This window comes from Pelmatolapia mariae, linkage group LG13 (assembly GCF_036321145.2).
Source record: "Pelmatolapia mariae isolate MD_Pm_ZW linkage group LG13, Pm_UMD_F_2, whole genome shotgun sequence".
NCBI classification, from domain to species: domain Eukaryota; kingdom Metazoa; phylum Chordata; class Actinopteri; order Cichliformes; family Cichlidae; genus Pelmatolapia; species Pelmatolapia mariae.
This window is the reverse complement of record NC_086238.1, coordinates 17,282,700-17,309,878: the sequence shown is the minus strand read 5'-3', so window position 1 is coordinate 17,309,878 and position 27,179 is coordinate 17,282,700. Positions and strand designations below refer to the sequence as shown.

Here is a 27,179-nt window from a genome sequence, read left to right as displayed (position 1 = left end):
GGCGATAAAGGCAGCTTTGTCCAACTGGCCGTGTGTAATAAAGCCTTCACTTGCTTACCAGCCCATATGCTCTCACCAACCATATTTAATATTTTCCTCCGAGAACCTGAGTGGGATATGCTTTTTTTTATGTAAACAATTTGCTGTTGTGTTTTGTGTCCTTTTTGTGGTTTTACTTTACAGCAGATTGTTATTATGAGCAGACAAAAGACAGTTCCCCCCTCCAACAGTCCCGGTTGTTTGGTTTCATCATAAATAATATCTGGCAGCCAGCTTCTACACAGCATATACAATCTTGTTTGGTTGCTGGCCGCTTCTGTGACCTATTCAACATACACTGCACTGTATACTCCACTGGGAAAGTAAGTCCAGTGTTGTTTGTCCTTAAGCACCGTATCCTTCCTGCAGGAAGTTGAGGCTCCACGGTAACTAAATCCCCAATAAAGGGAAATAAATAGGCCCAATTCTCTGCTGATGGCAGGCTACAGATACGACTAGGTGCTAGGAGTGTAAATCCTGACTTTCTATTGCTTAATTTTCAGTCCTCTGCATGCGTTTCCTTTTGTCTTTGCAGCTTACATCTGACCAGATCAAGCATACAGAGTTTTCTGCTCCCGGAGCGCTTAAAATCAATAAGGCACCATTATTTTTCACAGGGTTTTGAGTCTGGGAAAGATTAGTTTTCCAGGGGATTTGCCGAACTAAGTAGGCAGAGAAGTGTTTTAAGATGGTATGTGCATGGCCTGCTATAATGTTTAACTTTTTTTTTTTTCTTTCCTTTAACACTAAAAATGCTTGGCTTAACTGCAGCTGCCATAGGTTTGCATGTTAGGGAAGCAACCTGAACGGGTGCAAAGATGTCTGTAATGATGTGTGGAATATTAAGCAATATTGTGCACAATAGTCAATTGCTATTATTCTTTGTACATAATGGAACCCTAATCCCTTTTATCTTCTCATTTTCGCTATCATCATGCGCATATTTCTATTAGGCTACCTTTCTAGGTTGGATTAATGTCTTTTGTCTTTTGTTAATTTCTGGCTGCTGAGTTTTACATTTGAAAGTTACATTGTAGAAGCAGATGTAGGTTTTTTTTGTTTGTTTTTTTTAATTCAGATGATAAAAGATTAAAGATAATGTAGATGAGATTAAGGCTCCTGGGCACCCCATCTCACCCCCTGTCATCGACACACTCCTGGAGAAAGACTTGCTCAGCAGCCACGATAATGACAGTACCGTGGTAACTCCTTCAATCTTAATTTGAATAGGGATCTGTTGTGTTCTGCCATCAATAGTTTGCTGAGAGGGCCCCGAAGAAGAAATATGTGCTCATCTATTTCTAACAGCGCCTTCTGCATGACTAACCAGACAATGGGTAATTGAGCCAGATAGATATGTCTTTCAAAATAAAGTTATGTGCGCAGCTGAACAATAAAGCACCTGTCAGGTCTGGCAGAGAAACGGCTTCCTGTGACATGCCCGTGGGCCATATCCAGTTGTTATCATTGCAGAGCTGTTTAGGATGTCTTCCGGGCTACTGGGCCTGGAGACGCCTAACTAGAATTACAGCCATTATCCTTGGGTTGTGTCACAGAAATTGTCTGTGAAGATGTTACTGTAACACATCGATTATTTAACAGCGTTGGCAGATATCAGTCTTCTCACATCAGTTGCTTGCTTGGGATGTTTCTTTTCTTTCTTTTGTCTCTGTTCCCACGGTGCTTTCCTACCAGCATGCTGACAAGTCATAATTTGGAAAACAGCAGAAGTGAAACAAAACTGCTAAAGGTCTTGGGTTTAAGCCAGGGTTTTGTTTTTTTAATAATGATGATGCATTTCTCGCCATTGAAGGATTCTTTTGCAACCATTTCCAACCAGTCCCACACCCCTTTCATGTGATGAGGATCAGAAACCTCGTCTGGTGCGTGCCAGCTGACTGGCTGTCTGGCTAGCTGGCTAGCTAGGAGTCACAATGGGTCTCCCCAACCAAATCCTGTAGCTTCAAAACCAACCAACCAGCAGACAGGGGATCACATGCTGCCTGCTCATGTTGTGAGAGCCACTCTTTCACTCTTTCTCTCAACCTTTTTTGCCAGCCATCGTTTTGATTGCGGTCTGGATTTATGGAAGGATTTAAGTCCACTCACCGCTGTCAGGACAGCATAGATGAAGTCATTAGGATAATGTTGTTGTCGTTTTTTGTGAATTTAGTCTTTGCTCCACTTGGAGTCTGTTTGTGATGGATGTGGGTGATTCACTAAGCACTGTTCATAATGTGCCCAGAGTAGACAAAAGCTTCCTTTTTAATTTGGGATTATGAAATTTGTATTGCTGATGATCGTGTAAAAGCACCGGAACTATCATCAGTACCCCTCATTTATCTGGTAAACAATAAACCTTCCACATGGTTCTCAGAGGAGTATTGAGATATCTTGTTCTCACTGCTGATCAGCATGGTGATTTTCCTATTGGGTTATTCATCAATTTTGTCTGCACTGTGCACAGTATGGTTTCTTAATGTGCAATCATTGTAATAGTATTAAGGCGCTAATTTTCTTGCTTAGTCACTGGTGTGTGCCAGTATTCATCTCAGGAAATCACAGTGAGAACAGGCCTTCCTAGTTCCATATTTCCACTCCTTATGCAAGATGGACAATTGAGACCTTATGGCTTGCGGTTTGAATCATGGGAACATGGTAACAGCCTTGGTGTCTGGGACATGTATCCTTTGTTAATCTTTGTTGACCTTACTTTGGCATTTGATAGCGTCAGCAGGAGTGAAGGATGGTATACGATGTTTTAAGCCCCTTGGCTCTAAGTCAGACAGTGACTAAGGAATGGCATGTTGCATTTTTATATGCTTAACACATTACTGTTGCTTGTCATGAAGACCAGCTTAACCAGCGTTGACTTTACCGTTTAACATGACCCCCACATAATTTTCAAAACCAGGCTGTATCCTGCTTACAGGACAGAGAGATGCGATGTTGACTACATGGCAGTGGTTTACAGACAGTCAGCAGACTGTACAACAATGCTTTGTCTGAAAGAAAATTGTTAATTGTCCATATGCCAGACAGAATTGTGAAATATGGGGCTTCTTGGTCTCAGTGAGACTGCCTGTTTAAATAAAAGACTTAATAATTTAATATAGGAGGAATGTCATTGCCATAATTATTAGCCATTCCCTCACCTCAAATCACAGGTTTATCCATACAGTCAATATGGTGGTTTGTTAGAGTTGTGAGGGTTGTTGTTTCACCAGACCCATATTTAACATTGACTTTTTAAAAACTAAAATTAAAAAAGTCACGTACATTATAGATTTGCAGCTGATAAGCATGTGGGTGAATGCTTCTTCCTGCCCCAATAAGCTATGCTCACACCCACTGTGTTTGTACCATAAAGGCTGGAGAAATGCCAGTGAAAGTTATTTATGTGCTTTGTCTAAATCTTTTGTTGCTGGTCTGCAATGGAGAGTCCTGGCTAGTCACTGACTTGATGGGAGCTAAGACCAGCAGTGACCCACAGGTTAAGTCAGTCTGTGTTTCCCCCGGCAGGCCCGCACAATCGGGACAGCTGACCTCTGTTGTTGCAGCCATCCCCCTTTGGGAGATAAGAAGGATTTGGTGCCCTTGTGCATACCTCCTCCCTACCGTAGTGGAAAAGAATAGCCCTGTTTAAGTAAATGGACATGGCTGGGTGAGGATGATGCAGACAGAGTCCAGACGGGATGTCATTTCTGTACACTTTTCTATCACCGTGTCTTTGTCTGTTTATTGGAACCTCAGTATATCACGTGTGTCACACACAGGAAGTGGAACTGGTTACTTGTTAGGAATGTTGCTTTTACTCTGTTTAATTAAATGTGCGTCTAATTTGATTGGATCACAAATTGGTTGTAGTGTTTTCACCTGTGTCTGTCATGTGTCATGTGACTACTTCTAATAGAAAGTCAAAGGCCCCCGTAAACAGTTGCTTCTTCCACATATCATCAGTCTAATTTGATTGGCGGAGACCAATCAACTGCAGTGATATGCAAGTAAGGGTTATTCCAACTGTAGGAAAGACACATATGAGTAGGGATGGGTATCGTTTAGGTTTTATCCGATACCGGTGCCAAACCGGTACTTTTGAAACGGTGCCGGAGCTTAAACGGTGCTCAAACCGGTGCTTAAAGAATGGAGAACACAAAATTGGTCCAAAAACCTCTCATGTTCAGCTGTTTTTTTTGTAAAAAGATAACAATGTTAGTCTTTTCTGCAGCTATAGGGCATATATGGTATCACTCTTGGCTGGAAGCAGTGCTTAAACAATGGAAAAAAACACAAACTTTGTCCAAAAACCTCTCATGTTTAACTGTTTTCCACTTTTTCTTTGGTCATTTTAGCCTTTTTGGCCAGGGTGAAGGGAGTATCTGCCGTCAAACAAGAAGACAGCCGCATGTAACTACGACTGTGTTTGCTAGTTCACCTTACGTGCATTAATGTAATAACATGGTTAGCCTACTCAACGTAAATTACACACGAACAACATTAAGCTACTCACGCAGAGAAGAACGGCTGCTGCTGCCATCATCATCCTCATCATTTCTGCTACACTGGCAGGGCTAGGGGCCAGGACTCTACTCTTCGGGTTTTTGGGGGATGTTGCTAACTACGGGTCCGATAACAGGCACCACACCCGCAGTAGATGTGCCGGTGTGAGGTCTCACAGCAAGCTATCAAACACGGCGCATTTCTCGGCTTTAAAAAAAACCGCTATGCGTCGCCAGGTGTTTCATCGGATTTGAGGTGTTACCTCCTTTGACAGTATCACAGTACCAGCTTAAAGCACTTGTTGGAGGCTGCTGAGTTTGCATCTTTTGCTGCGAAGTACAGCCAGACTTTGACCGCTTATCCTTGGGCATTTTTAATCTGTAGCTCTGCTCTAAAAGAACGTACGTACCTGGACCCGCCTACTATCCTCGGAAACGTAAAATGATTGGCTAGAATTGGCTCAGGAAAAAAAAGCACCGAAGTAAAGCACCGAAATAAAGCACCGAAATGTGCGCTGCTTTTCGGTCTGGTTACTACCGTTTATGTCAGAACCGGTGCCATCATGGCACCGGACACCGGTACCCATCCCTACATATGAGTTTGTATTTAGTGCTGTCCACTTGGAATCTGATCTCTTTCACATGCACGCACACCTATTGCATCAGCCCAGAGATCCAGAATCAGTGTTTCCCTATTGTTTTCCCATATTACTCAAGACATTGTGTTTTCCCTGATACAAATGTATATATAATGTAGTCATCATGGTATTCCTTGAAAGTACAGAAAACTGCTCCTGTAGTCTTAAAATGTAGGCCAAAGTGACAGAAAGCCCTCCCGTGCATACATCAGTGTCCTTGACTGTCAGATCGACCTGGGATAAGCTAAGGCGTTTTAAGCGTTAAAAGTGCACGACTGGTTTCTGATAGAGGATGATTGTAATTAACAACTGAAATGGAGCAGATCCGTGACAGATGTGCCATAAAGTGCTCGGGCTTTAGTGTGTGTGTGTGTGTGTGTGTGTGTGCGCGTGTGAATCACTGAGGCATTGCTGCTGGGGCCAGTATCCTTCACTTAACCTCGTGAGCACACTGCAGTGCTTCTACACTGTTGTTGAGCACAAGGTTATGACAAAAATCATTATAATCTACATTGGCAGGAGGATGGCTTCAATGAATATCGCACTGTAGAGCTTAAGCGGTAACAAAAGGCTTAAGTTTTAATATTAGAAATATAAAATGTATGTCTAGACAGCGATGCAGAATTTTAACTCCTTTGCGCTATATGATGGGATTATTTTGTTTTGCTGTGTTGCCCTGTTGTGCCTTGTTTGCAGAGTGGTATGTGCAGGATTTCTGTTGTGTATCAACCTTTTTCAAAAGGAAGGAACTTTCTCCTCAACAGCCCTTTGTCAATTGTGAGAAAGTGTTCCTTTTTGTTTTTCTTTTATAGCCGGTTCCTTTCGTGTTCCCAGCTCAATGACATGAGACAAATTAGAAAGTCTAGTCATGGTCTGTAGCCTGTCATTGTGTTTTTAAAAGTACTGATGAGACATATTGGGAGGAGGATGTTATTCTTGTTTGTGCTTCCACTGCTCCATAAATCAGATGATAATGAGTTTAGCTACCCTGGGAATCACCAAAACTAAAACAAATGTGGCCATTTGTACTTTTATTGTCACTGCGAATTTTGAAGTGGTGTGATGCAATGTGTTATTGTGATTGTGTAATTTCTTTCGACTCAAGTGGAAAGCTATTAAAATCTTCTTAAGTGTTGGCTCGAAGAGGTCAGAGCTGTTCTTCCAAGCTCCATTTGGTGAACATAAACATCATAGTGTCTTCAAAATCCTTGAAATATAAATATTTGGTTACTTGGAGTTCAGTTTAGATACTTTCTCATTCATGCGTGATTAAACCGGGACATTACTGTGAAGCTTTTTTTTTTTTAAAAGAAAGTCATTTACTGAAGCACAGAAATGGCTGTACGTGATGTTGCCTTTGGCCTATTCTTGTAAGTTGGTATAGTCTGAATATTTTAGACAAGCCTGAGATAATACAGGGAAACCTTTTACACAAAGTAGATGGGAAGGCTAAAGCGGAAAGAAGCTGAACAGTCAGCCTGGCCTTTCCTTGTTCTCGGGGCAGCAGTAGCGGTATGATGTGTTTAAGGAGCACCGGCCCAGCCAAGCAGATCTAATATGCTAGAACAGTATATTCCATCTCTTTTTTTCCCTTCCTATTTCTTTGCAACAATGTTTTGTCTAGCCCTGCTTCTATGGGATTTGTAGAGATTATTGATGGAGGATAATGATCTTGAGTGACAGTGGCCTTATTTTCTTTTTTCCTTTTTCTTTCTTCTGTAATCGCACTGTTTGTCACTGTGAAGGAGATCAACTGCCCCCTCCTCCTCCTCTGCAGTGGAGTGTATTGAAAGCTGCTGTGGATGTTTGGAGGTAAGCCACGGGGGGTGGCAAGATGCAGAATGCAGAGCTAGAGGGAAAGCACTGAGTGCTAGTCTTTATATGGGTTTACTGCCTTTAAAAGAAGAGGAAAATAAGATTACATAACACAATCAGGACAAACAGTGTCCCAGACACTATGCTAGGACCCCGACAGGAGATTTGTGTATTTGTAATTCTTACATAGCTCCACAGCTGTGTGTTCATTCAGTGCTTACCTTCCCCAGGCCATGTTTACTGGAAGCCTTTGGAAGCGCTCTGAAATGTAAACAGGACTGTAGGGCCACAGGCAGTTCAGCGCTAAGCTGCATGAGCTCGAGCCAAAACACAACGAACCAATGAACAAATGCTAGATGCACAGCCAGGTGCTGTATATGTGACCGCAGGAGCAGCTGTATAATTACATTGTTCTCATCTGTCTCAAGATGATCTGTGTTTGGGAAGAAAGCACAAATACCAAAGGACAGAGGTCAGAGGAAGCTGCCAACCTTTGATGGATAGTTTGTAGTGTATTTACTTCAATATCCTCACAGAAAGCTAAGCTAGCTACACGGCTAGTCATCAGGTCACACACACAGATCTCTCAGGTGATGACATTTGACATATTCTGGGGGTGCATAACGAGAGAAATTAGTGTCAGTTAATTATTTCCTGTCATTTTGCTTAATTTCCACTGAAAGGCGGTCTGAGCCTGGGGGTCCCTGAGGAGAGGTCTTGCTTTTCCCTCTCCTCACACAGAGATGTTTCCTTGTTTAGTCAATGCTGACTTGTTTGTTATATATTTGCTGTTGTCCTGCAGAATAGACAACATGCCCATGGCAAGGTGGTGTACAGTAAGGCCTCATTCACCAAGGATTATGTGTGAAAATTGTCTGCTCTTCTTATGCATATGAGCTTGCTCTTTCCGCAAATTTTCATTTACAATTTCCACTGGAATCTCCACAGTTGTTGTTTGGGAAAGAGACTGGATGAAGGACCAAAGGGAACAAAAAAACAACAACAAGATATTCATTTGCACAGGAGAAATATTCTAAAAGTATATATATAGATATTTATACAAAAACAAATAGATTGTTCACTTTCTTTCACAGTACTGGTTAGGTTATATGTGTGAATTTTTTTCCATTATAAATTATACACATGGGAGCAAGATCAGAGATGACAGAGTGATCATTACAAATGACAAAAGGTTCCATACTATCAGGCTAGTGTCTCCTGGGGACCTCTTTGTAATAACTGTGAGGGTCTTCTATGACCTTAATCCCATGTGAATCTGCCACATCCATAATTTGTAAAGTAAAAATCCCCTGCCCTGCTACCAACCACAGCCAAACACTGTAATAATGTCAGTGGTGCAAATCAGTACCTTTTTATTATTGCTTTCTCTCTTCTTGCCGTGTGTGTGTGTGTGTGTGTGTGTGTGTGTGTGTGTGTGTGTGTGTGTGTGTGTGTGTGTGTGTGTGTGTGTGTTCTCAGCATCTTTCTTCGGCGTGTTTCCATCTTTTGAAGGCTGCACTGGCTTTTTGAGTGCACATTCACGAGGCTCAGGTTGTTACACAGCATGGAGACCCATTCGCAGAAAGAGCAAGCTCAAATCCATTAGAAGAGTGAAATCTCAAAGGATGATGAAATGTATGTGAGGCAGCATGCGGTAAGGAACATTTAGCTGTCTTTCTTCAGTACGCTCAACATTTATTCTGACATCATATCCATTGGGTAATGTCTGTTAATTCCAGTAAAACATAAACGCCACTATCCCGTATGAATGTGGTGCACAAAATATAGACGTGGGGTTTGTCATTTCAAAATCAAATGAGCTCCCCCGGTTGTACAAATTCTGTGGGAATAGGGCTATCAGTGCTGAAAAGAAGCATGATAGGATTTTGCCCCAGGAGTCTCATTGTGGGCTGTGCTTATTATTGATTTAATATTGAACCGAATAGTGTTAGTGTCTGTGGTTTCTCAGGGATGATAGTAATGCTAAGAAATCAAATATTTCAAGGTCAGATGCAAACGTTACCCAACAGACTCCAACAAAGTGCTAAAGTATGTGTATCTCTTATTAACCAGGCAGATTTGGTGTGTAGGAACAGCTTGTGGGAGTCATTCATCTTATCAGCCCTTGCTGGAAATAGTCCAGCAATCTACCAAAATAAAAGCAAGGCTTTCCTCTGTTCCACTGAGTTGGTGTAACTTATACTGCTGCCAGCGCCTGGTGATTTCTCCAAATGCTGCCATCTTGGTGACATTCTTGGGAGTCTGCTGCAGTTTAGAGATAAGGAAGTGAGGAATAAGGAAATCTGTGTTTATTTTTGAAGCCGCTGTAAAGTCTGTCCAGTGCTGTGATTAAGGACAGTCACCTTCCTGTGCACAATATTCATCTTGTGACTGATCTCTGCACGAGTGAGGTCAAGTACATTAAAGCCGGCTCTGTGTATGTCAATCCGAAATTGCATAAATACTGATGTCAAAAGACTTTTACGTGCATTCACTAGCTAGGAGAAGCTGCGATGTGGGGTAGAATCATACTCCTTATGACTGTTGGGATTTCATTTCCACTCTCTGTTCACTCCCTCCCCTCCTTCATAAGGGCACCTCATCAGATCGTTGGCCTCAATCTGTTCTAAAGCTCAAAGGTCACTCAATCACCAAGGACCCACACGTCAGGTCCTATCAGTAAACTTGGCTCCTGGTAGGAGGAATTAATTCATCTGTTTTCTTCTCCCTGGACACTTTTCTTCATTTAGCATTCAAAAAAAAGGGGGGGGGGATAACAAGGGGGAGACTGTGTGGAAGCCGAATAAAGCAAAAGCAATAATTTCCCAACCCCCTCTCCACACTTTTTTTTTTTTTTAAACGTTTTATAAGATATGTGAACATATAAATTCAGACAATTAGTAGAGGTTGATGATGGCTTGCAAGAACGATATGTAGATATGTGCTGGAGTGCATTTTTCATCACTCAGACTAAAGGAAGGACTGATTAGGTTTGGTGAAAGATCAAGGTGTCTGTGACCTCATGCACATCCTTTCTTGGGAACACAAAGCCTGAGGGGATTTCGTGATGGGGCTGCTTCGTTGTTTTGAAATAGAAATGTTTTTGCCCATAAGTCAAGAGTTCATTTACTGATTGTGACACAAGTGCTCTCACATGTCTAATAGGATAAGATGATGAAGTGATGACATTTTATAAAAGTCAGACATGCGTGGATCCAACCTGCTGGTTTCACTGGTTGGTTAAAGTATACGACATCTAGGCAGTAATTGTTTACGGCAGCTGACTCCCGTCTAAATCAGTGAGATGAAGCGTGGTGCTGACGGACGGCAGAAAAGAGCGTAACAGATTTAGAGCAAAGTAATTCCCCTCGAGTATGGTAAGGCGTGCACGGTATTAAAGATAAAAAGTGCAGAGGCATGATTCGACAAAGATGCATTTTTGCAAATTTATGCAAAGGTGTGAGCATGTGGGTGGCTTTCTTTCTTTCTTTCTTTTTTTTTTTTTTTGACACACTTGTAGCCACCACACCTCCCTTAAACACACCCACCGCATGCCATGCCAGCTGCAGCTGTTGTGCCTCAATGCTAGAGATGTACAAAATTCCTCTCCCTCTGCAATTAGAGCTGGAGATTGCTGAATAGCACACATTGCAATGTCCTAAAATTGCACTCGGTCTCCTTTCTTGCTCCCGAGAACTCTGAGTAAATAGAAAGCGATGAGAGCGAATCGCGAATAAACTGGCCCCCGTCTGCCTCCGAGTTGACAGATTGTGTTTTGTGCGAGCTGCTCCTTGTGATGTGCCGTTACCCCGGTTAAAGAAACCAAAGGGTGGAAAAAGGCCTCATTGATGGGGTGGGTTTCTCATGCCTGACTGGGAATGTTCGCTTTCCACCGAGTCAAGTGGTGCATTGTGATCTCAACCAAAGAAATGCAAATATATAGAACAGATGTACTACTTCTTTTCTTCCTCCCCCGTTTGTCGGCAGGAGTAATCCCTCACTCTGGTGGAAATTGCGTTGGGTGCACTCTGGGTGCAAGACTAAAGTGTTAACAAGGGAAAAGCCATGTCACCCTGGCACATGTGATGGCTGCCTGCCTTTCAGGGCCTTTTCTCAATAAGGCTAGATGCTCAGGAGAGATAAATGGAGGCTTTTGTGGCCTTTGCCAGAGGGAGAACTGCACAATGCAGGACACACACAGAGCGAGGTCTTTTCCAGAGAAAATGGTTAAAAGCAGCATTTCTACAGTCCCTCCTCCTTTCCCTCGCTTTCACTCACTCCTTCACTTTTCTCATGTCTCTCGCTCTTACCCGCTCACTCTCCAAATCTTTTCCTCCTCCGTGAGAACTGAACCTTGCTCCCATAATGTTTCCATAAACGGGCTGAGGGAATGGAAATAACTCGGACCATTTCCCATCTCCTCCTTCTATCCATCCTCCCCCCACTTGCAGTCTCTTTACAGGGCTGTGGACAGTACCTAAACACACTGCCTTTAATGATACCGAGTGTTTTACACTGCTCCGAGCACTCGCAGAGTGCACCTCGTACACCCTGGTCTTTGCAGCCTTAATATAGCTGTGCTACTGCTGCTTCATCAGACATTACCAGGCCCCTCCACTAACAGGACTGCTTTGAACAGGATGGAGGTCAAATTGGTCTTCTGCCGGAGATTTGAAGTAGCACTACACAGCCAGGAGACACTGCCTCTGAATTACAAGCTATTGTGCTCCTCTTCCACTATTACCTATCATCTTTTGTTATTCAGGGTCTCTCTGCCTTCTTTCATTCTTGCTTTTTCAAGTTATTTTTTACTTTTTGATACAGTCATTATTTCCCATGCCCACTCTGCCCACTCTTATTTGTCTCGTCTCTTTATCTTTCCCTTCCCCTTTGTGACTCTTTGCATATTATTGTCCTAACTGTCGCGATGTTGCTGTCTGGGGTTTTACATGTAGATTTGCATGTCGGTTGTTGCCTGCATCTGCAGGCCATCCTGCCAGCGCAGGGCAAACTCTCATGTGGGTGGCTGTCCTGGGAACAGATGTTTTTGGTGCCACTTGTAGGGGGAAAAGCTTTGAAAGGGACTCCATAAAAGAGATGCCAGCTGCATGACAAACTAGGGCCGCCTCGTCCTCAGGAATTCTATCAGAGCCATTTCTCTCTGAGCCCTGGAAACATTGCCTGTTGAGAATAAGCAGAGTTCTCACTTAATCAGCCTGTTCCCTTTGGATAACTTCATTAATTACAGAAGGAAGTTGTTCTGCTGGAACATATGCTCCAGATGGCCACAGACTTCACTTTTATAAAAAAAAAAAAAGTTAATCTTTTATTTCTTAGTGTTGTAGTTAGATTATCTTACATGTTTCTTCCTTTCCAATTTTGTTTGTAGTAGACTTTCATTTTCAGCACCTACGACATTTCCAGCAGCTGGATTCATATGATCATTTAGCTTTTGCTGTACCAGTTGTTTTGTTTGTAGCGTACACCCAACTTCTCTAGCCAGCTGTGAAGCAGGCATCTGGCATCTTCTGCGGTCCTCTAAAAACACTGGAAACCATATCGTTAACAGGGCAAAGTTGCCAGTATCAGCTTTCCTTTGCTACTTTAATGCCTCTGCACACGTCCGTAGCGCAGCACCTCTGATTTGGCATCTGCACTCTTTCCCCTGCCAAACTTCCAATGAAAAGCAGCTCGCTGGCCAGTGATTATTATTCACCTGCTAATTTTAACCACTGCACTCGTCACAAACCCTTATTATGTCCCTTAAGGATGAAGGACGTCATCTGTGCTGCACACGAAATGCACTGAACCTGAACCACTGGTGTTGGCCAATTTTTTTTTACCAAACTAAAGTTAGGATGGGAATGGCTGGTGCTCGCCTCAGGAGATCCCAGTCATATGTTTATTGGTAATGATATACCATGTGCAAAAAATGAAAACGACTTGCTCAGATAAGATATGTTCAGCAAGCCAGTGGCAATGCTGTACTGTTCAAAAATTAATCTATGGGTTTGCTCAGCAGTGTGATTTTAGCAGCAGGAATGAAGTCTTCTTTATCTGGTATAAACAGAGATACAGTTGCAAAGCAAATGATTTGGGAAATGTGCTCAGATTTTAAATGAATTATTATTTGTTGTCTCCCATGTACTGGACTGTAAGGACTGTCTAAGAGGCTGAAAACTAAAGTTCCCTGAATGACCACTCGACCACTCAATTTGCAGCTGAACTGAGCATTTCCCTCTTCATGACAACATGTAGAGGGGTGTGTTGTTGTCTAACTCATCCTTTTAAAAAGTCTAAAAGGCAAATTGAATGTTGATTATTAAAGCTGTGCCCATTTTGAGTGACAGGGGGAGTCAAAGGAATGGGGGGTTGCACAGCTAGCTGTCTGCTAGGCTAATTTGAGTCACTGAACTGGACCTTTGTCTTGTTGTTTGGAGCATTTGAATCCAGTTATCTGACAAGAAGATGGATGGCTGTGTGGCTGATCATACTAGCAGACAAAAGAAGTCTGTGTGTGCAAGTGAAGTTCTAGTTTTCCTCTTTTAACCAAGCTAGCTAGCTTGGCTAACAAGATGCATGCTACAAGCTAATAACCACAACTAGCACACAATAAGTGCTAGCACTCCACCGTCTTGTTTAAATGTGGTTAAAGCCATAAGGTGAAATTTGATGCTTCACATTGGGTCTTCACAAACCAGAGATGACGCCATGGCAACTGCGTCCATCTTTTACATACAGCTTATAGTATTGACCATCTAGCGATGTATTTTAATCATTTAGACATCCAAAAGGCAAAGTTGTCTAGTAATTTTGAAAAAAAATTATAGCGTTTTAGTGTATTTTTTATTTACCTCTTCTGTTAATCATCTTACAACTGTTTGACAGCTTTGAAACCAACACAGCTGCATCGATATTCTCTTGCACATCTGGCATCGTTTTGGTTCCACTCTTTTTATAGACTATTGATTTTCTCTTTTTGTGTGCGTGTTTCATTTGTGTTTGTTTTGCCTCAAACTGCCTGAAGCAATAATGCGTGTTTCCCTGAATTCTCTGACTCACCGCTGATCTCTGTGCCCCTCTCTCCTCCTTTCTCCTTTCCCTCCCTCAAGTTTCCATCTTTGTTCAGAAGGGAGGTCTGCTGTCACTCAAGGCTGTCATGTGCAGAAAAAGTTGCCTAGCAACAACATAGAGGGATGCAGAGCTGCTGTTTACTCTCCACCCGCTCACCTCATGTGCCCACTACCCCCTTCTCTTTTGCTGTCTTCCCCTGTTGTAGAGATGGCGTGGTATGGATGGATAGATGGTGGAGGCGGCAGCGCAGCCTCTGGCTCTTTGGTGAATTTGGACAACAGATACAGAATAAACTGAGAGAAGGTGGAGAGAGGGAAAGGAGAGGAGGTGGGGAGTTGGTAGGGGAGTAGTGACATTCAAGAGATGCTGTGTCTGCCTGTTGCCTGCCAGCTGCTATTCCTGCCTTCCTCTCAGCAGGAGGAACTGGCCATTTCCCTTACAGCTCCCTCTGTACATAACTAAAAGAGAAACTTGTGCTCCCACAACCTGCTGTTATCAGCCAGACTAAAAATACTAAGAAGCAAGTGTATCACATGCCTGGCTATCGTCACATGCTCATGAAAAGAGGCTCAATCTCAGCAGATACAGGTACCTTTGATTCTCTATGGATTATTAAATGTTCCCTGGTGGAAGCAATCAGGCAAACCCCTTTGTTAACTTGTTTACTGTAATTACATAGCAAGGCTCAATGGGTTCCACACTGCCATGCTGAGGAAAGCTGCAAGTTGGCTGTGGAATGACACGAGTTACACTCAAGGTTGCTGAGAATCAAAAGGCTTCACAGACACAAAGAATCTCAGTGTCGAAATAGTATTTTTATCCAACGAGTCGTTTTACGAACGCTCCAAAGCTTTTGACATCAATATCATGAAAAGGGTTGATGTTAAGTTGTTAGTGCTGCTGCTGTATAGACAGCTCTATTTAGCCCAACCTTTTTTGTTTGTTTTTAACCACGCTAGCGTAACAAAACAAACCCTATCCTTGCTCTGCCATAGGTATGATATAGTCCGGACTGTTTTATTTTATTTAAATGTATTTTATTTTTTATTTGTCTTTATTCACTTTCTTTTATGTAAAGTGGCGTACATGGTGTAGATGCCCTGTCTAAGACCAGAAAGAAACACAAGCCCAGCCTCAGGGATACACAAGCCAGTGTGTTCCAAGTGTTCGCCCTAATAAATCGGATGTTTTGTTTCAAATCAAATGTGCAGCTCCAACCACTGTGGTAACCCCTGGAAAACTTTTTTTTTTCCTTAGTTTCTCTGGAGAAAAAGCTAGCAAAATTATTTCCTATAACACTTCATTAGGTGTGCAATATATAAGTTTGTAGCTACAAGTGGAACAATGCTTTGCTTCTCTTTAAATCTACATAAAGAGTTGAAAAAGTTTGTGAGATTAACTCAGGAAATCAACAGTTTTGACCAGATTGCAATTTTCTACAGGAATCAGTGTTTGAATAAAATATATTGCACCTTATTGACAACAAAAAAGTGTCTCTTATACATTATTTCATTATATTTCAGCTCATTCAGAATGGGCCAGATGGCCACTAGCTTAGACCCCAATTTTCAGTATGTTTCCTTAAATGAGTCCAAATTCTTTCTGGAGTGTTTGAAACGTGAGCTGAGAAAAGATGTTATTTTAGTGTTTTGTGAATGTATGCTGTTCTATCCGCTTGTGTAATGACTACCTTCACTATGTAAATTACCCATCAGACGCGTCCGTCCGTGTGCAAACGAGCAGCGTTTGTGCGTTTCTCCACAGGCCCTGCTTGCACATGTGTGTAGGCTGATGAATAGTTTGTCTGTTTGCTGGGATGCAGTGACAAGAACTCTTAAGTGTTACCTCCTGTGGGCTTCCCACTCTTCAAATAAAACTCTTTCCTTCCCCTCAACTCAAATCAAAGCTGAAAACCTGCCTGCAGAGGCTGGATCAAAGGAAGACTGTGGCACAAAGACTTGTACCCGCTGCCATTCATTCAGCTTGATTAAAGTCTGTCATTTCCTGCTATTAACACGTTCCTACCTCCAACCAGAAACTGAGCAAAGCCGTTATCAGGAAGTGGCTAGAGTTGTCACTGTGTTTGAGTTCTTCCAATTAAATCCCCTGAAGCTTAATTATGTAACATTATATGCTCTTTCTTTAGCCTTCCTGTGTCTCAGGAAGGCTGACTTTTTGAGAAATAATAGTTTCAGTTACATAAACATATTTACAAATAGTCGATTGTAGTTACTAAAAAGGCACAAGTTCAGTTTTTAAGCCACTCTTCTGCAGCAGTACTGTCCTCAGTGGTGTAGGTCACAGTTATTGCTCTCCACACCCATATTTCAGCCAGTCCTTTACAGATTTCCAACCAGCCTCCTTCACTAAATCCATATTAGAGCCATGACACAGCAAGCTGACCACGGGTGACTCTCATCAACAAACACTTAATGGCAGCCTAATGTCGAAAGTGAAAATTACAGTGCCATATGCAACTTTTTTTTAATGGACTACCAACTTGGCAGGCACAGAGAAGTGATCATCTGTAGTGTTCACTGTGCAGCTTTTATGAGATGATATGAAGCAGCACATAAGTTAATCTTTGTTGGTTGGTGTATGTGTTTGTGCACGGGAGAGTGTGCAGACCTTAAAACCACAGCTGTTTGCTTCAAAACACCAGAGAGGGGTGTCCTGCAGAGTTCTGTTTTCATATATTTCTCTTCCTTTCTTGCTCTGAAGACCATCATAACCTTACCCCTCCCTGCCTCCCCTCGTGTCTGGTTGCTGCAGCCTCTGCTGCTGATGGGAAAAAGTATGCAGTGCTTAGCATATGGCATGTGGATAGAGGGATTATCATTTTTGGGAAAAAAAGAAAAAAACCATGCCTCCTCCTGGGCCTTTCTCCGTTTATCTCTGTGTGTTTAAGGTGGCCGTGGTTGCTGCTAGCTCTGTCTGCCAGACAGACCTTTGTACCAGGCTGTAGTTCATAAGAGAGAATGGATAAGTGGATTCCTGCATCTCCCATCACTCCAAATGTCAGCCATCATGAGGAACTTGGAAGGTCACAGGCTTGATCTGGGGATCTTTTCCTGGGAACAATAGCTAACCCCCCTGATTTTTCTCTTTTTCTTTTTCTCCCCTCCATTCTTGTCCTTCCTGTCAGCCCGAGAAGCTCTGAATGTCACGGTCCATTCCCTGCCCCCAACCACCAACACCAACACTCAGCATTGCTCCCCACCCCAACTCGTAGCCAACACAGCCACCTACTTTCCCTTACATATGCTAATGCTGCAGCCTCATTCAGCTGTTGGTGGCTTTGTCACAGGGGGGAGGGCTATGTGCATTAAGGGGCAGCTGTATGCATTTCACTAAATTGACTCCCAATAGCTGCCAGACTTGTCCTGATTTTACTCTCTCCTTCTCTTCTTTATACCTTTCTCCATTTTTCTTTCCAAGCTAGCTGTTAGTAAAGGAGCAAAAGGAAGGTGCTGCAGTTTATTTTCTGAGGCTTTCTGCCGTGGAGTGTGTCGGGTTTCTCTCTTTCTTTGTGTGCTTTTGGGTGGCTTGTGCTCAACAAGTGGCTGATGGATTTAATGCACTTGGATAGCATCTCCACAGTGAGCTCATTACCACAGTAGCTCACAGGACTCTGTTCTTAGAATTTATGGCTCTGATGAAAAAGGACTCTATTAATCAGGTAAGCATGGCAACTATTTATCTACTGTTGCTTTTTCATTTAATGGCCTCACACAGGAAAATGGTGTAAAGGCTAAATAATGCACGTTAGTTAACATGAACTTTTGTTTGAGCCGCGTTTATGTGCAGCATAAGCTTTATAAAAAGTGGAGTAAGGCCTTTCTGTGTTTCAGACAGTTCTTGTGAGGTGACTAAATGAGTGATTCATCTGTATATCCGTGCTTGCTCCTGTCTTCCCTTCACATCCACTGATTGACTAAACATGGTTTTGTGTCAGCAGCAGAGATTGCAGCTGCTGCCCTGAAGTCCAAATTATCTCTCTTACACCAAAATTCCGTCAGCAGCACCGGGCTGACGGTGAGGAAGAAACTTTGAAAAGGAAATAAAAAGCTGCTGCACTGAGTACAAGGAGGGAAAGACAGTCTATGGCGACGACGCGTGCTGAGGTCGCCCTGCTGTCAGGCTGCATAAGTGCTGCTGCCCAGCTGATGCGTGTGAATGTGTTTGCGTCAGTGTGTTGACTCTCAGTCTTAACCGCGTCAAACACCTACTTCCCCTCTCTCGCCGGTGATAATGTGACAGTGTGGACTCTGCCTGACCTGACAGCAGAAGCACAGATCTTCTGAGAGCTTTCGATCTGAACACTTTCCTTTTGCAAAGTGAAAGTTCTCCTCTCACCGTTTTTCTTCTCCTCTCCCAGAGAGAGTGTACTCTTCTGAACAGGCTGCCATTGGTATGGCTGTAGCTAAGAAAGCAGCAGGCTGCTGGGAAGTGGCGGGGTGGGGGATGATGTGTGCTGATGGAAATAGGTGGTGGTTTATTCTGGAGACTTGCTGGGCCACATCAACCCTGCATGTCCCTTTCTGTCGCCCCATAGCAGAGAGGGCCGCTGTGGTTAGGCCCAGTTTGCGGGGGACAGATGGTCCCTTTTGGAGAAGGGCCACAGCACAGTGGTCTCTGTTCGTGGGGCTCCACCAGAGCAGCCAAGAACAAACACGGTCTCCTTCTGTTGGGAACATTCAGGAGCTTCGGTCTGTGAGACCTAATGGATTCAGGAAGTGACATCTAAAACTTTGCATGCGTGTTAGGAGTGTGACCGTGACGCTGATAATTTTGAATGACCTTTAAATAAGTGCTTTGTGAATGCGCTGCTAGTCAGATTTCCAATAACACTGCATTCCATTAGTCATATTAGTCAGTATTCATTAATATTGTAACAGAGGAGAGAACGGGGGACTCTTTGTCTTTGTCCATAGCCAAGTTTGCAACATTGCTTTAATCTTTTAATTGGTGCATTGTGAGCTTTCTGTCACTTTCCTGCAGTTCTCGTTCTTTGTTTCCATGCGAATAAACAGGGAGAATCTGTTGTCCTGTCTATTTTAATTCTCAGATCACCCTGAAACAACTAAAGGACAATGGCAGTGTGCTGCCCGGCAGGCGCTGGGCAGACGGCCAGCTGGCAGAGCGACGGGGTAGGAGACTCCCATTTTCAAGCAGAACCAAGAGGAGGCTTGCCTCTCCTGCACTGCTTATAGTCAGCACCGTGATTATTGTGCTCCTTCTATATGAGCTTTAGTCCAAGCAACTGGGGCTCTTTTTCAGAACATATCTTTGACGCATAGCTCAGCTCCACACCTTGTCGATGTGATGCGATTAAGCTACCCCTTGATGGATTGCTGTTAGTAATTATGTTAATCTTGGCATGTAAAGGTCATCATTCTAGTGCTGCAGTGGTAATTTTATCAATGGCTGTCATCCGTAATGCATTACTTGGCAGTGGAATTTAAAGCCGTGCAGCAAATTCATATGGGGTATTTTATACTTACACTGGAAATATGACAAATTACTTGAGGGTTGAACTGTCAGCTTAGTTGCAACCAAGCTTCAGAGCCTTTGAAGTGCTTTAGGAAGATGTGTTTTGATGTTTAATGAGCCTACAGCATATAAAAACACTAAGTGATTGTTTTAGAGGCTCTTAACGTACATCAATTTAAAACATGCTTTATAACTTTGCAATGCAGACAGTGACTTTGAAGCCATGTTTATATGAAAGAAATCAATGTGCAGTCATGGTTTGTTTTGGGGTTTTTTTTGACTCCTTGCATTGTATATTTCTGGAAACTCTCTATTGAGCTTATTTTTCTATTTTTTTTTTTATTTTTTATTTTTTTTAACCATTCACGTCTTGATTTACTTTTACTCTCGATGTCTTTGTATTGTTCATCACCCAACCTCCCCTCAGCTTCAGGTCATGCACTGAGGCTCTGTTTATCAGTCCACTGAACTTTGTTCTTGAACTTTTGTGGTGCATTCAATTTTTGAATTTTTAAAGTAGAGGACAACTAACGAAAGATTTAATTTCTTTTAAAGTGAGTTACAGGTGTTTTGTTGTTAACCCTGAGTAAGAGAGAAGGCCAAATTTATAACTACTAAAACTTTTTAGGTCTTGATTCTTTGTCATCTCCTTAGAGAAGACTTATTAAAAAATTTTCCAGCCAGGTTGTAAGCGGTTACTTGATGTGCTGACATTAAAAAGCTTGTGTGTTGTTAGTGTCGCTATTTTTATCTTTAATTGTGACTGAGATGAAAATCAGGCTACACTGTAAGAGTCAAATGCTGGTAATTCCAAAGTGTTAAGACTCTATTTATGTTAGCTGCAATTGTGTTGTCTTTGTATTTACCCCTTAGCCAAAGTTCACTCTACAGACTCACAATTATTTAGGCCAGTTTGCTCTGGCGGAGCCTTTTTCTTTGTCTATAGTGGAGCATATGGTAGATATTACGGGATTTGAAAGTGTGCAGGAAATGAAAAGAATTCACTTTTTTTGTAGTTTCTGTAAGGTAAATACTCACTGTTCCCTCAACCAAGTGAAACAGAGTCACATCGTGGTTGACCCCTGAGCCTCAGACTCAGCTGTAGCCAGCACATTCCAGATGGAGCCACAGCCAGCACAAAGCAGAGCAGACTTCAGGGCACGCTGGTGTAGGAAAACGGACTGCGTGTTCATGTTCATGTAAGCCGCCTCCCTGATAAGACTAAGGCTACAAATAACCACCGGCCCAAACCGCAAACTCCACAGCGAAGCAAACGGCTATCTTTTGTTTAATTGTACGTGTGAGAGCGTAGCTGTTGACAGATGAGGTGTGGCTCGGTAACTGCTGGAGGGCTGTCACCTCGGGTTAGAGCTGCAGCCACAGAAGCAGATTATCAGATTCGGCTCAGCTCGGAAAATGTCTCTACTGCCACTTGTATTCCAGCCGTTTTCCGTCTTGTGTCCGTGGAAAGCCGTTCAATTTTAGGATGCTGTGGAAGTATAAAAGTCTGATTCTGGTATGAAGCAACTTCCTCTTTGAAAAGCTTCCCATCTAGTCCACTTGATCTAGAAGGGAAACAGGTGAAAGGATTTTTACTTGAGTTTTATATAGATCAAAATGCAGACAGAGAATAAAGAGACTTCTTTTGAAGCTGCACTTATGCCAGAGGTTACATTCCTGCAGATACTTTGGTGGGCGCTTTTTGGTCTTTTTTTTTTCCTTTCCAATAGCTTCTTTACTCCTAAAACCTGTGCACCTGCGGCACTGACTGGGCATTAGTAAATGTGGGCATTTCCCACAGTGCATTGTCAGGCTGGGTGAAGGATGAGCGGGTGAGAGTATAGTTTACTCTGTGCTGTCTGACCTCCTTTTTTTTTTTCTTTTCTTTTAAATCTTTCCTACTTGTTCGTCTGCTGTTGGTTCAACTCAGGTCTGGATGCGCTGAGATATAAAAAAGAAAACAAACCTCTAATTGTCTCTCATGCTCCTGTGGAAGCTGCTTCGCTTCAGAGCCTCTCTCTCCACAAGCACACACCCATATGAACTCAGGCTCCACTCTTTTGTAACATTTTATGTCTTTAATCTCCGCTGCTGCTGTCATGCCAATCATCACTCTCTCATGAGGTCACTGCATGTGTTTGTGTGGTTGTGTAATTATGGGCAGTGCCAGGCATATTGGATTGTGTCAGACTTTTCAGCGGTGATGCCCTCGTTTCTGTAGATGGTTTGCACTGTAAAAAGTCCAAATTCAAAATTCTTAATGTTTTTGTGTGTTTGTGTGTTTTAGATGTATGGGGTTTTTTTTTTTTTTAACCCAAAAGGGTAAATATCAGTTTTCCTCTACAAAACGTTTAGCTACCAAGTGAGTCCAACTCAACAATCTTGGACTGAATTCAGTCTAAATGTGGAGCTAGATCACGGAAAAGTAGGAGTGCAGGGACTGTCCTTCAGAAAATCACTTCATGGATGGTGTCATTCTTTCTGGCGCATATTTAAAAAATGACACTTGCCAAAGAGAGTAGCACTCTGACATTATTAGTATAGTTGGCCTGTCAAGATAACATCTGTGTTTGAAAACACTGGTGAAATCAGCTGTAAATGTCAAGTTGAGAAAATCTGGTATAGCAGGTTGTGTATTTTCCATAGAACCAACAGCAACTGTTGGTTCCAGAAAGCTTGGAGTGACACAGTGTACCAAGTGTGTCGAAAGTACCAGTTTTGACAGAAATTTGGAACAAAAATACCCCTGCCCCTACTGTGTATATATGCCAGTGCCTAGCTGATAATAGTGCATTAAAGGAAATGGAAACATGTCTAAATATGTAACAAGAAAGTAAGTGGAACATTCTTTTTCACAGCGACCCGATGGGTAAAGTAATACAGTACTTTTGAGGTGTATCTTAAAGTGGATACAGCGGTTGTTAGCACATCACATGGCAGTACATCATCTTTGTTTGTCAAACAGAAGGTTATGAGCTGAAATCCAACCCCGCAATAAAACACCTGGGGTGTTTTTTAAATTAGTATCGCAAGTGCTGCTACTCTAGATGCATGGGCAAATATGAATAGTGACGTTAAATTTGACAAGCTTACAATGGCCCTTTGACTGAAGTTCTTAATATAAGTTGATTAATGTGAAAATGGCTTTGCAGCTGCTTGTCTGAGATTTTTTTAATTTTTTTTAATTTTTAATTTTTTGGGGGGTGGGGGGAGGGGATTTGTCTTTGTATGAGCTTTTACAGTGTCGGAGGCTGTGCACAGTACACGTATGGGGACTATGACAGAAAAATGAGATGACAGATTAGTACTAAAAGATGTTAGTGCTGATGGTACATAGACAAATGTTCTCACAGTCAACAGGACAGGTTTGCGACAAATAAACCGCCCAGCGTTTGGCTCTGATTGCCACAAGTCAGAACTTGCTGAGATGTTTGCAAAATCTTGTCCACAGCATTTCTAGCTAGTTAACGGTCTCCGCTCTGTGTGTGGGTTTTTTTTCCTTCTTCTTAAAGATGTGGTCTTTGTTGTGCATGTACTTTGTGGCCCATGCAACCTATTGTTTATTTAGTCACTGAGTTGACCTGCAATTACCAATGAATCATGATCCAAATTAAAACCAGAAGGACCCTAAGCTGTCTCCATTTCATATAATGAAATAAGTTTCCCCAAGTTTACTTATTTGCATTCTTGAAGTATTACCTTTTTAAGTGTTAAATGCTAAAATGCTAAAGAGAGGTTGTTTTTAATGAATAGGCTCACTCATTTTGGCATGTCATTCAAGGGGAAGCTGGCATTCAGCAGCCCTTCTTCTCTTGATGTTGTTAGAAAAGCGTAATCTCTTTGTTTGGTTAAGAGAACAAACATGCCCTCTCCTCATTTGCTTATTGTTGTTGTAATGCAGAAACCACATCCAGTTCTCTCTCTCTCTATGTGTGTGCGTGTGCCTGTGCGTGTGTGGGTGTTCATTTTAAGCGCAACTGTCAGGATTTCTGGCCTTCATTCTGTTTGACTTGCAAATTCTGCAGACCCCCAGTTACACACCCAGAGCCTTTGAAGACATGCCAAATTTGATTTCCAAGTATACCAGAGCTTTGAGTGACAGTGACTTATGAGGAGGAAAGGATGGAGGGGAAGTAGTGGGTAAATGGAGGATGATTTTGACCGTCTGTTTGGTAAGTGACAGTCACATCCCTCTATCCTCGCTGATGGACAACACCGTGAAATTGGTCACTGCTGAAGTAATATTTTTAATTCCGTAGCCTACTTCTTGCGTAACCCTACTTAACCTAAATATTTATGAGGGTTTTTTTTAATTTTGTTAAATTTTGTTTTATGTATTTTCCAAACCGTGTGAATATTTTAAAGAATAAGAAGGCTTGATATAGTCTGTAGTTTCATCATATTAGGCTTGATAAGGCAGCTGGCTGGGACTCATTTTACTAGCTTCCCTACCGCCCACTGAGGGTGTGACCCTCCATTCACACTGGCCATTAAAATCTCAGCATTACTCCCTGCAGGCAATATTGGCACATCACGGTGTTCGGTAGGTGGTCTAAGCACAATAAGAAAAGGTGGAGTTTGATGATTGGGTTCTTACCGGCTCAGATACACTGCGTTATCGCCACGTTGAGGAAGGAGTGGCTTCGGCCATTAATGGCAGGGCTTTAGCATCAGTCCTAATTTGAGTGTCAGCTGGTGGGAGATTATTCCCTGTTGTGTGGTTGAATTGTGGGAGCAGCAGATGAAAAAGGAAGAAGTTGAATGGTGCATTTCGTGTTCTTTGGTCCATACTTTCATAGCTTTAGTCCATGTGATCAGTAACACACGCGCACGCACACACACACACACAGTCTTAACACCTCTTTACAAGTGTCCTTTTGGTTACGGAGGGCCTTGGGGAAGGTGCCATGCCTGGTTTCCCAGGCCCCAGTAATGAACTCTCAAGGATAACATTGCCCAATTAATTGGTTCTGTGGTTTTAATTGCACCGATCTCTTTGAGCTTGGTTTTGGCAAAACTCCCATTCTATTTTTTTTTTTTCCTTCTCTGCTTAACCTCTCATTCTTCTTTTTGTAACAACCCAGTTAAGGTGAAGAATCGCTCCAGTGAAGCAGGAATACAAGTTTTTTTTGTTTGGTGGTTTTTTGTTGTTTTTTTTTTTTTTCCCCTTTTTCTCCTCCATCAGATTGGAGATGTCCGTGTCTGGTTGCAGATATCTCTGCCCCAACCTTCTCTTACTGTGAGTCTGATGAATTTAATATCTAAAACCAGCACATGCCCCCCTCCCATTCTCAGCACAAGGTTGCAAGCAGCTGCTGACAATGGAGGATTGAAATCAGAGCTCCCACGTTGTTTTAAATCAACTCCTTGGAGGGAAAAGTGCCAACACAGTATGCAGCGCTGATTTGATCGCATTTGAGTGCGGAGTGATATGGAACGCGATTTTATTGTTTTTATTTTAAGTTTATTGAGGAATCAAACGGAGGGCAGTGAAGCATGTGAAACGTCCCTTCAGGTTTGTTTGCTTTCCGCTTGGATTTTATCCCCCCTTCCTCCTTGTTAATGATGAACACAGTGAGACACATCCTAATGTCTGACTGTCTGCAGCATGTCAGTGTAAAATGGCAGAAGGCAGGTTTAAAAAAAAAAAAAAAAAAAAAAAGGTTTTAAATTCATTGAGAAGGACTTGTAAATTTCATTCACATCACAACACTGCCTCACCCGTTTTATGATGAAGTCCATGAGCTGGAAAATTGATGTAATCATCTTGGCCTCTAGTCTACATTGCACCCTAATTTGGCTGCAGGAGGAGAGGAGAGGATGACTGCATCGCAGCTTGGCCTCAACTCCTGAGGTCGAGGCATCTTGGGGATGAGGCCAGCTACAACTTCCTGATTGCAGAGAACAGAGGAGCATTAATGTGGCTCAATTACACAAGGCTTTATTAAAGATAATTGGCCATAATTACAGGCCTGCGTTCACCCTAAAGGCGCAAGAGTGGCCAGGCAGGTTGGTCGGGGCTAAGTAAACACGTCTGACTTTGACCTGAGGTGCAGTAGGCCGGACACAGGAGGATTCCACATTTTATAGGAATGTGAAAATTCGATTCATGCTTTGACGGTTATTATCTCAGTTGAAGGTGTTGTTACATATCATGCCAAATGTCTTTTCTGGGCAAAACCTGAAGGTAAATTGTGCCTGTGATCTTCAAACGTATGCAAATCTTGGTATTTTGCTGAAATGATTATGACTTCTTGGTGACTTTTCAGCAATTGCAACACTCGGTTTACTCAACCCGTGCGAGCTGAGTGCCTCAAGGTTAAGCAGCACATTATATTTTCAAAGATAACTCCAGGCCTAACAGCATGCTATTACGTGGCATGTTTAGCTACTCAGGAATCAATTGCTACCTGACATGAGCCTTGATGCCAACAAATCGGGTAAGCGAAGATGCAGTGTTCCTCTCAAGAACTTTTTTTTTTAAGGGCTAATGACACAGTTCTGCTTTTTTCACGTGCACACTATGTTCCTAATTTTCTGAAGTGCTGTCAGTGCTGAGTGGATTAGTCTTAATAATGTTGCGCTCAAAAAGTGTTTGCGACTGGCATCAAAGTGCTTCAGCGTTGATGTGTGCAGTGCTGTTTTTGTCGAACATCCTGGCACTGTGACTCCATTTCCATAAATACCATTTGCAAAATTCCAGTTTTCTCATTACTAGCTCAAGTAGCTCAGGGTTTCACTCAGCGTGCCCTTACTAGTCCATTAGATAAATCCGTAACTATAAACATTTGCGGAGTTGGAACCAAAACCCAACAAAAGCACACTTCATGCCTTTGCTCGGAGAGCCTTCCTCTCCGTGCTCACAGTGGCAGTTCTGCACAAGTGACTGCAGAAGTCAGTCACTCGGGTGAAATGGCCTATTAGCGAAAGAAGAGTATTAATCTCAGAGTGGTGGACAGAACACGTTCACTTTTCTGACAGCGTATTAATATCTGGCGGGCCTTTAATCAGGACACAGTGTCAGAGGATTATTTTAAGACCTGTCAGAACCGCTGCGCCACTCCTCTCTGGATGAACCAAGATGAAAGACAGACTCTCCAACATCAGACAGAAAATGAGTTCATTACTGTAATTAGGCCTCTCTCCCATCTCGCCTTCGCCATTCCTTCCTCCTGTTCACCAGGCCTTTTGTCTTAAACGCCCATAATGGCGATGCATTACTCCACTTAGCAAAAGCAGACCTCTCACCCCTTTCCATCTGCTGTTTCACTTGTGTAGACCAAAACAAAAGAAAGGAGAGAAAGAGGACAGAAAACACCCTCCCAACAGGTCACACAGAAGCACGGATTCTTCTGACCAAGTCGCCTGTGGCACTCTCACTTGGTGGGGGAAGGTGGGGGTCGAGACATGGTGCGGGTCGTTAATCACTGTCAAAGGGAAATTGGCTAATAGAAGAAAGTAAAGAGAAACACAGACCACCATGTTCACCGGGTTATCCTGTCCAGGGCAGCTCACCCTGGCTTGACCCCAGGCAGCAACACAAACAAGGAGAGGCTGGACTTTATGAACTTAAACAGGCTAATCTGCTGTTTCAAGAGACTGGCTTGAAAGACAAAAACTC

General features: G+C 42.6%; 1 protein-coding gene across 3 annotated transcripts in view; it reads left to right on the top strand.

The window, feature by feature from the left end:
• The window catches only part of LOC134640493 (signal-induced proliferation-associated 1-like protein 2), an 81,012-nt gene that overhangs the window by 717 nt on the left and 53,116 nt on the right, over positions 1-27,179 (top strand). The window lies entirely within an intron of this gene.